The following is a 10,330-nucleotide window of genomic DNA, read 5'->3' as shown; positions in this document are numbered from 1 at the left end:
CAGTAGCATGCAGAACTTGAAGCAGTCTAGCAGGAGGTGCACCAGCGTGCATGGCAGCCTGCGCCTGCGTGCATTCGTTTCCCACCCAAGGACCAGCGCAGCAGCTGCATCCTTGCCACAGCCCCGCCCAGGAATGCCCTGCCCCCGGAATGCCTGGCCATGCCCCCGGAATGCCCAGCCCAGCCCCATTGGTGCTACGCCACAGTTTGAATCCCACCACCATGGGAACCTGTTACTAAAATTTTTGGATCCCACCACTGGTTTAAATGGAATGAAACCTCCATGTTTGATGATTTGATGATCATCAGATGCTGCATTGCTCTGCCTGTTTTGTCCCATTGTGAGCTCTCCAAAGATACCTGACAGGAGTCTATTGGGAAAGAAAGAGATAGGTGGACTTCATTTCTTGATCAAACCCACCAAAGCCGTTAAGTTCTCTGTGCTCAACCAAGTCTCGTCTTTGATCCACAGTTGATCCACAGTTGGTCCACATCCACAGACATGTGACTGTGGCAAGAGTTTTGCACCTGACACTTCTTGGTGGCCTGGTTTCTGTTTCAGGAGGAGACCCTCCCAACAAGAGGCCAACACTGGATCAGGCAAGATTGCTGCAAAAATAACAAGCTGCCCACTGCCCCCGCAGGTGTAGATTTCATGTGCCAGCGTACGAACCATTTTCGTTTAAAAGCCAAGTTTCCGATTCAGTTTTATGCTTCCGTATGATTCATGCAGCTTTCTTCTAATAAAAAGGAACGGATACACTTCTCAAAAGTGCTGTAATGTACTTTTTATGGCGTGCAAGCATTTCAAACAATCCATGCATCATGCCTGTTGCGCTGGAGCACGTAACTACAGAGGAACTTCCAGGGGTGCTGAGTGCCCCTCCTAATTGCTAGCAGCTTGGGCAGTTTACAACCAATTGTCTGGTGCCTTTGCTTTTTAATGGCTGCTCAAGTACCTGCAGATAAAATGTGATTGCTGTCACGACTGATAAATCAAAGCAGTTTCCCTCTGCAGACATTCACAACAGGGTGTGCTGAAGTTTTTTCAAGTCATTTCACCCCTCTGGACCCCAGGGTTACTGAAGCTGTGTCTGTGCGTGTTAGCGTAATAACACTGTCCATGACATTCTGGTCCACTCTCTTTGAAACGAGTCAGGTTTTTCCTCTTTTCTTGCCTCTAGTTGGAAAGCGGCGCACCGTTTTCAGTGGCTGGAGCAAAGAATGAAGGCAACAGTTCCAATTTGCAGGACGCTTTTTGAGAACAGGTGTCAATTAGATGATAAAACAGTTTGCTGTGCTGGGCTTACCTGGCAGGAGGCATCCTCGGGATATTAAATAGCTTCACTTTTTCTTTCTGTAATCTAGAATTAGAGTTTAAGGGGAATGTGCTGCTGAAACGAGTTCCCTGCATTCAATAAAATTTACCTCAAGCCCTTATTTTTTGTTTTAAAGGGGCTGCTTCTAGTGCGTGAGAAAAAGGCCCACACCATCTGGTTAACAGACTAATCCCAAATACACATTTCTTCCTCATTGCTTGAGAGTCTAAGCACTTTTTTTTTTCAAAAGCAAGAATGAATAATTAAATTTTTTTTCCACAGATCCTATTTTAAGATTGTATTTCATAATATTCAGGGATTCCTGCTGGAAGTGGATTGTTTGAATCCTGGTTAAAGGATTGAAATGGCATTGGTGGATTCCATGCTCCATGAGATGGACAGGGGGAATGTGACCCTCTGAATGGTCTTGAACCTCTCATCTGCTTTTGATACCATTAATCACAGTATCTTTCTGGTCTGTCTTTTGGGGTTAGGCCTTGGAGGTACTGTTCTATGGTGGTTCTGGACATATCCCAAAAGTAGTATTCAGAGGATTGGTGCTCTGTCCCTTGACCTCTGGCCCACAGGGTTCACCAAGGTTCCATCTTGTTTCCAATGTGTTATAACATATGTTTAAAACCACTAGGGGAGGTCCTCCAGAGATTTGGGCTGAGTTGCCACCAATGTGCAGATGGCACTCAGCTCTATCTCGCACTGCCAGTAAATCTCAGGAAGGTTGTGGAAACCATAAACAGAATAGAGGCAACCTCTGGGGCGAGAATGAGCTTGCGGACTATGAAATGACACCCGCTGGTTTAGAAGACTTTAAAAAGGAATTAGACCGGGGTAGGGAACCTGCGGCTCTCCAGATGTTCAGGAACTACAATTCCCATCAGCCTCTGTCAGCATGGCCAATTGGCCATGCTGGTAGGGGCTGATGGGAATTGTAGTTCCTGAACATCTGGAGAGCCGCAGGTTCCCTACCCCTGAATTAGACAGATCCATGAAGGTGGAAAGATCCATGAATGGTTAAGGGAAGTACATTCCTAAATGCCTATTTTTTTTGGGGGGGGGAACTACTTGGGGTGGCTGTTGCTTTAATTCCCTGCTGGGAATTCCCAGAAACATCTGGCTGGCTAGCATGGGAAATAGGATACTGGACTACCAAAATCTCTGATCCAGTAAGCCTCTGATTTTATTCTATTGACTACTGAGGTGAACTGGAAAATTAGATCTCCCTGAAATGACCCTGAATTCCACTTGAAGTGTGGAGGCAAATTTCGCTCAGTTAGACATTCAATAAATTGGGAGGGAAAAATTCCTCCCTCCCAAATTCCTCACCATCTCTCACCATTACAATCCATTCTCAGACCCAGTCAGCAAGACAGTTAATGTATAGAAAGGCAGACGATCATACAATATGCATATAGTTTGTGATTCTTACCTGTGCCAAAATGCAAGGAGAATAAACCTTTCTCAGACTAGACTGATGAGCACTCACTGGGCAGAGAGAGGCAATTTAGGATCTACTCCTTGGGAAACAAAAAGCGAGGCATGTCTGCTGCAATGGATTGCACTGGAGGAATGGCTCAGACAGCTGATGAAATGTTAATGGCCTTCTAATATGATGCATGTTAATCTCAGTCTCCCTGGTGCACGTCTCTCAGTGGATAGCTGAGCTGTCAACTGAAACTTGTCCCGCAAAGTATTTGTCTTCCCTTTGCTCCAAAAATCCTATCTATACTCTGCAATTTGTCACTCCTGACAACACCATCATCCTCCCTCGGGCTTAAAGCTGACGCATCATGTTTCACAGATACATTTCTGAGCTCATTCCGCCTTCCCAGACAGCCCAAGCTAATGGGATCCTTCCTGTCACCCTCCCGTTGGCTCCAAACTTTAGTCTTGTATTAAAATCATCAAATGGCACACATTTTTGAAAGTCATCTTTTATTTCCCACAAAATGGGATTGGTCCAGCACTCCAATCCCAAACACATTTCAACCAATGGGTGTAGACCACAGGAACTCTGCATTGGGTTGCCCTCAAGGATGCCAACTCTGGTTGGAAAAGACCTGAAGATGATGTGGGTGAAGTCTGGGAGGGAGAGGTTTGGAGAGGGGCAGGCCCTTAGTGGGGTATAATGCCATAGACACACCCTCTGGGTCAGTGCTATCAGTAACAGACCAGGAAAGGGATTTGGGCGTCTTAGTTGATAGTTCCATGTAGGGTTGGTCAATACTAAAAAAATTCGTTAAAATTCGAATTTGGGTATTTGGGGGCATAAAATGATTTGTATACCCGAATCCGAATCATAGCCGATTCGGATATGCCCAAAAATTCGGGTAAATCCAAAAAATTCGGATCCGTTTTATTATTTTTTTGAATTTTTGGTGTTTTTACACGTTTTGGTCTGCAGGGGACGCAATTTTAAAGCTAGCGGCACTAAACTTTCAGGATATCATCTGGAGACTGTCCTGATGATTCTCCCCAAGTTCGGTGTGGTTTGGTTCAGTGGGGGCAAAGTTATTGACCCTCAAAAGGGGTGCCCCATCCCCCATTGTTTCTAATGGAAGCTAACAGGAGATGGGGGCTACACATTTGAAGGTCCATAACTTTGGACCCCCTGAACCAAACTTCACCAAACTTGGGGAGTATCATAGGGACAGTACTTGTATGATACCCTGAAATTTTGGTGACAGTAGCTCTAAAAGTGCACCCCTCACAGTCACCCAAAGAAATTTCCCCAGATTCTGTGCTCTGTAGTGGCTGGCTGGCTGGCTCCATTGCAGCCAATGGGAAATTTCTATGGGAGGGCTGTGGAGTGCACATTTCTCATGGTAAATCCACAAAACTTTCAGGGTGTCTTCAGGAGAGTCTCTTCATGACACCATCCAGGTTTGGTGACCGTTGCTTCAAGGGGTTCAATGTTATAGGTAGGGTCCATCTCCCACTGCCCCCATAGGCAAAGTTCCCCAAACCTAGATGGTGTCATCCAGAGACTCTCCTGAAGATACCCTGAAAGTTTTGTGACCATACCTTCAGAAATGTGCACCTCACAGCCCTCTACCAGAAATTCCCCATTGACAGCAATGCAGCTAAGTCACTGCAGAACAAAGAATCTTGTGCAAATTTCTGGGGGTGCCTGCAGGGGGTGCATTTGTAGATGTATCGGTACCAATATTTCAGTGTATCATCAGGAGACTGTCCTGATGATACCCTCCAAGTTTGGTGCAGTTTGGTTCAGGGGGGCCAAAGTTATGGACCCTCAAAAGGGTAGCCTCATCTCCTTAGTTCCCATTGGAAAGAATGGGGGATAGGGACACCCCTTTTGGTGGTCCATAACTTTGCCCCCCCCTAGACCAAACTGCACCAAACTTGGAGGGTATCATCAGGACAGTCTCCTGATGATACTCTGAAATTTTGGTGCCGATATGTTTAAAAATGCGCCCCCTGCAGGCAGAAACGTGAAAAAACACCAAAAAATAAAAACACAATTCGGCTGGTGATCCGAATCTCATGGATTCGGATCTGTTAGGATTCGGACAGCTCAGATTCGGCCCCTGCTCGTCCGAATCCGTCCGAATCAGTGCAGATTCGGTAAAAATCAAGATTTGGACTGTCCAAATCTCCAACCCTAGTTCCATGGGAATGTCAACTCAAATGCATGGCAGCTGTGAAAAAGGCAAACTCTATGCTGGGGATAATTAGGAAAGGAGTTGATAATAAAACTGCAAGGATTGTCATGCCCTTAAATAAAGCCGTGGTGCGACCGCACTTGGAGTACTGTGTTCAGTTCTGGTCGCCACATCTCAAAAAGGATATTGAAGAGATAGAAAAAGTGCAGAGAAGGGCAACGAGGATGATTGAAGGATTGGAGCACCTTCCTTATGAGGAGAGGCTGCAGCGTTTGGGACTCTTTAGTTTGGAGAGGAGGCGTCTGAGGGGGGATATGATTGAAGTCTATAAAATTATGCATGGGGTAGAAAATATTGACAGAGAGAGATTTTTCTCTCTTCCTCACAATACTAGAACCAGGGGGCATTCATTGAAAATGCTGGGGGGAAGAATTAGGACTAATAAAAGGAAACACTTCTTCACACAACGTGTGATTGGTGTTTGGAATATGCTGCCATAGGAGGTGGTGATGGCCACTAACCTGGATAGCTTTTAAAAGGGCTTGGACAGATTTATGGAGGAGAAGTCGATTTATGGCTACCAATCTTGATCCTCCTTGATCTGAGATTGCAAATGCCTTAGCAGACCAGGTGCTTGGGAGCAGCAGCAGCAGAAGGCCATTGCTTTCACATCCTGCATGTGAGCTCCCAAAGGCACCTGGTGGGCCACTGCGAGTAGCAGAGTGCTGGACTAGATGGACTCTGGTCTGATCCAGCAGGCTAGTTCTTATGTTCTTATGTTCTATGAAACAGCCATTTTCTGCAGAGGAACTAATCCCTATCACCTGGAGATCTGTTCAAATTCTAGAGGAGCCAGGCCCCAACTGGAGGCCAGCCTCTCTAGTTACACTGCAGGTATTCTGGCATTTAATTCTTGTAACTTCTTGTTGCACTTCAGGTAAATTATACTTTTTTTGCACTTAGGTTGAATCAAAGGTTTGAAAAGGACATACATCTCCAATAGTGATACGGTGATTAAAAATTGTATGATAAAAAAATTCCTTATACAGGAGCAATCCTAGGCAGGTCTACTCAGAAGTGAGTCCCATTTTCTTCAGTGGCGCTTATTCCAAGGACAGTGTTCTTGGGTTTGTGGAGCTTTCCCCCCCAGTGTTGCCTGCAAAATTCCCGCCAGTGTTACTTGCAAAATGCTCACACCAACTTAATTACAATGATTATGAGACTCAAGATATTATCACTTAAAGTTATGGTGAAAGAGCTCAGGGACTTGGTCATACAGATGAATCTGGCATAGGCAACTTCCGCAAGTATCAATGGTTTTACTGCAGCAACACGACATATGCAAAACTACACTCAGCCAGAGAGATGAACAGGCTGAACAAGATTGGGACCTTTCTGCAGACTGATAGAAAAGCTAAATGGAGTATTGATGTCACAGAGAGGCTATGGCTGCATTCCTGTGAATACTTACCCAAATGCAAGGTCCACTGAACATGGTCACAATTATTGCACGCTCCTCTGGATAGAAAAGCCAGATTTATGGTGTCTGTTAGCATTAGAACAGATGACTCCAAAAGAGTTTAAAAATATGGTTTCTTTTAAAGGAGGAATGACCAGTGTGGTCATCTGCAAGCTGCTTAAAAAACTCACCTCCAGTTTAAGATTATTTATGAATAAAATAGACAGCACCAGCCCCAACATGCATCCCTCAGAGACCCTACAGTTCACCTCCCACTACCTTGGAAACTGTCCACAGATTCCCATCCTTTGCGTCCTCTTTTTCAATCAATTACCCATCCATGAAAAGATACCATTTTATCCCATGATTGTTCGTGTTTACTCAGAAGTATCTGGTGGAGCTCTTCATTAAATGGTTTTTGGAAACCCCTTGCCTACATGCTTGTTGACACAGTTAAAAATTCTGGCAGTTTGGTGAGGCAGGACTTTGCAATAAAGAAGCCATGCTAATTCCTGTTCAGTAGGGCTAGTTCTTCTATTCTATCTTTAGTGACATTTTCTACCAAGTTACCTGGAATAAACATTCCCCCCAGCTTCTGTTTTAACAATTGTGTATCATGGGCTGGTTTTTTTTTCAGTTTTTTGATGCAGAGGGAAGATAGACATTTCACTTTGGAGTTTTATTTGTTTAGTTGTTTATGTACAAAGAGTGCACAAACTAAGGCCTATAAAAGGAAAGTAAACAAGACTATGAAAAAGCCAAAATATCACCATGAAATCGATGTGTCAAAAATGCACAATCAGGAATGGTCCAAAAGTCCACCCATTTCATGGTTAGCTTTTTCTACTTCATCGGCAGTTTAGTTGATCTTGCCCATAAATCTTGGAGTCACTGTCTCATCATCTGTCATAAAAGGCAATTTTTGCCATATCTAATATTCAGTATTCAGACTGTAGGACGTGACATCCTCCACTGGGCTAAGTCATTTTGTGCTTTGAAGTGAAAGGTTTCTTTTTCAGAGTTTTAAAAAAATGTTAGGATTACTCCATCCAGACCCAGCAATTAGTTAATTGCCAATTTGTCATTTAGACTTTGGTGTTGTTTTTTGCATTTGCCCTTCACAAACATTTCCTGCAGATTTCTGGGGGCTTTACGCAAATGCCTTCTCACTGGCATAATTCACAGTCACTATAGTGACAATAAATATGTTATGTATTCCCATATATCTATGACAAATCTGAGCATTTTAACCTCAGTACTCATTCAGCACCATGGACAGTGTCAGAAAACTGTGAAGAAAGGGAAGATAGTAAACTCTTTCATTAACTCTTGCCTAGTGCAAGCCAGTAAACTGTAGTGGCTAGAGTACTGGAGGTAGATTCAGGTTTGGATCCCCACTCTGCTAGGGAAACTTGCTAGGTGACCTTGGGCCAGTCATACACTCAGCACAACCTTTCTCACAGGGTTGCTGTGAGGATAATCTGGAGGATAAAGAACAATATAAGCTGTTTGGGGTTCCCACTGGGGTATACCTTGCTGTGGCATAGTGGATGAATGTTGAAATAGGCCCCACTTTTACCATGGAAATCTGTTGGACATCTGGTCTCACACATACTCCCGACCTGACTTACGTCATAGGGCTGTGGTTGTGAGAGAATAGAAGAGAGGAGAAGGATTTTCTAAGCTTCTTTCCGTTCTAGCTGGGGAGAAAAGCAGGAGCTAAACAAACACCAGTGCAGTGTATCTGGGACAGAATACATAGATGCAAAATCCACCCCAAACCTGCAACAAGCAAAAAGTTCTTTTCATACATCATTAAGGATCATGAGCAGCTAGTAGACAGATCTTTCTCTTCCCTATGTGCATATTTGAAAATTTCTACATAAGTTGGAGCATGTAGTAGATTTCAGGTCTTTCCACCATTTGGGAGGCATCTCTTTGGTTGTATCGTCTGATCAAAAAAGGACTTGCAATTCTTCTGATATTAAAGAACTCCCAGCCAGGTACGTTCTGCATAAATGCATTCTGACTCACATAATATCTTTTGCTCATTTTTACAAGTGAATTGAGTCAATGCCTTCAAAAAATCCTCTCTGCTTTGCTGAAAAACCGAGGCTCTTTCTTTCTCTAAGTCTTCAGCTGCCGATAGGCACTGTGTCTAGTCCATTTAATCATGACCTAAATCTTTTTAGCGTCTTAGCTCTGGTTAGAGAGTGAATTTGCATTACTGAGGAGAAAAGGGAAAGGAGAGAAAACGAAGGCAGGGGATTATAAAATATATATATGATGGAATTAGAGAGTGATTCCTTGACGCAAATGAGGCGGTTCAATAAACTCTCCATTGTTTGTCTCTTCATTCTCTTTAAATATTGTAGGCGGTTCTTATGGATGGTATTTGTGGGAGAAAACCCTGCCTTGTATTCAATCTCAGTTCTTTGTTCCATAAATGATTCTTCTTTTAAAAAAATGATGAAAGTTTTGTGTCAGATGATAAGATTGATTTAAATGGTGTTTTCTTCAACAGGATCTTGGGGGGGGGGGGAAGAGTGAAGAGTGCCGGACCCCCAAATAGGCCTGCTTCTCCAGCTCTCATTTCAATTCTTGCTCAATTTGTTTGGAAATAACTCATCCACAATTGTAAGGCTTGATACTGTAGCTATTCATTTTTGGGTGGATTAGTCATTGCTCCAAGTAGTTGTGATTGCTTCATGGTTCAATTCCTGCTGTGCAGGGGATTTTGATAGACCACCGAGGCTGACTGTGCCTATCTTTGGAGGCAGTTCTTGCCCGTGATCTTAATCTTTCCTCTAAGACAGGGCTCGACAGCCTGTTATAATTACAGCCAAACTAAGTCAGCATCCACAAAGAGATCAACAAAGCACAATATGGGAAAGTCCATTTGCATAACTGAAACGACACAACTTAATTCTAAAAGGGAAATAAGTGTGAAGCAGATCATGTGACACATCTTTCCCTGATTCCGTTTGTAGATGGGGGATCCTATGAGGAAATAGTCCCCTAACAACAGAAACAAAGCAAAGCAAAGCAAAACAAAACAAAAACTTTCCCTGCTTATGGAAAATCAACAGGTAACAATCTCAGCACTGTTCTTGCTGATCTTTTATTTTTTCCATTTGCCCCCAGTTCTGTTGACAGTTGCACATGCCTCAACAATATCCAGATTAGGCTTTTGTAGCAAACTTTACATGGGTGGGCTTTTGACTACTGTCCAGATTTTCAGTGATTCCAACATGCGTCATTAGCAATCATAGATGGTACTTCCCATGATTGCCATATACATCCTATATTGTATTAACTTCACTCAACTCAGGATGCTGGTTTTGCCCCTTTAAAGTCCTCAGTGCTCTGGGACCAACATACCTGAGGGACTAGTTCCAGCTGTATGAACCTGCCTGAGAACTGAAATCTGCTTTGGATGCCCTACCTGTGGAACCTAGGTGATCATAAAGGTGATCATAAAGGTGATCATTTGGATGCCCTACCTGTGGAACCTAGGTGACCATAAAGTTGGTGGCTATCCAGAATAAGGCTTTCAGGGCTTTCCCTGAAATTGTGAAAGGCACAGCCAGCAGAAGTTTACCAGCTCAGAAATTTGAACCTTGCAACCCACATGTAATATAGTCATGATCCACTTTGGGGAGCACAAGCCAGAGCTTGAGAACCACTACCTAAAGCAAATCTTTATTATCTTCAGTTCCCCATCTACAATATGCAGATCTTAGTACTGGCTTTCCATATGGGATTGTATGGATCAATGTGACAATGTGTATGAAAGAATCTAAAATAAGGATGTACAAAAAAAATTGGTATTTTTTTTGGCTTCAGGTATATTGGACCCCAAAAATATTAGTACTCCTGATATTCCCAAAAGCTTGGTTTTTGTTCAGGTTTCTG

Source organism: Sphaerodactylus townsendi, linkage group LG10 (assembly GCF_021028975.2).
Source record: "Sphaerodactylus townsendi isolate TG3544 linkage group LG10, MPM_Stown_v2.3, whole genome shotgun sequence".
Taxonomy (NCBI): domain Eukaryota; kingdom Metazoa; phylum Chordata; class Lepidosauria; order Squamata; family Sphaerodactylidae; genus Sphaerodactylus; species Sphaerodactylus townsendi.
The sequence above is the reverse complement of the archived record's forward strand: the minus strand, read 5'-3'. Positions refer to the sequence as shown.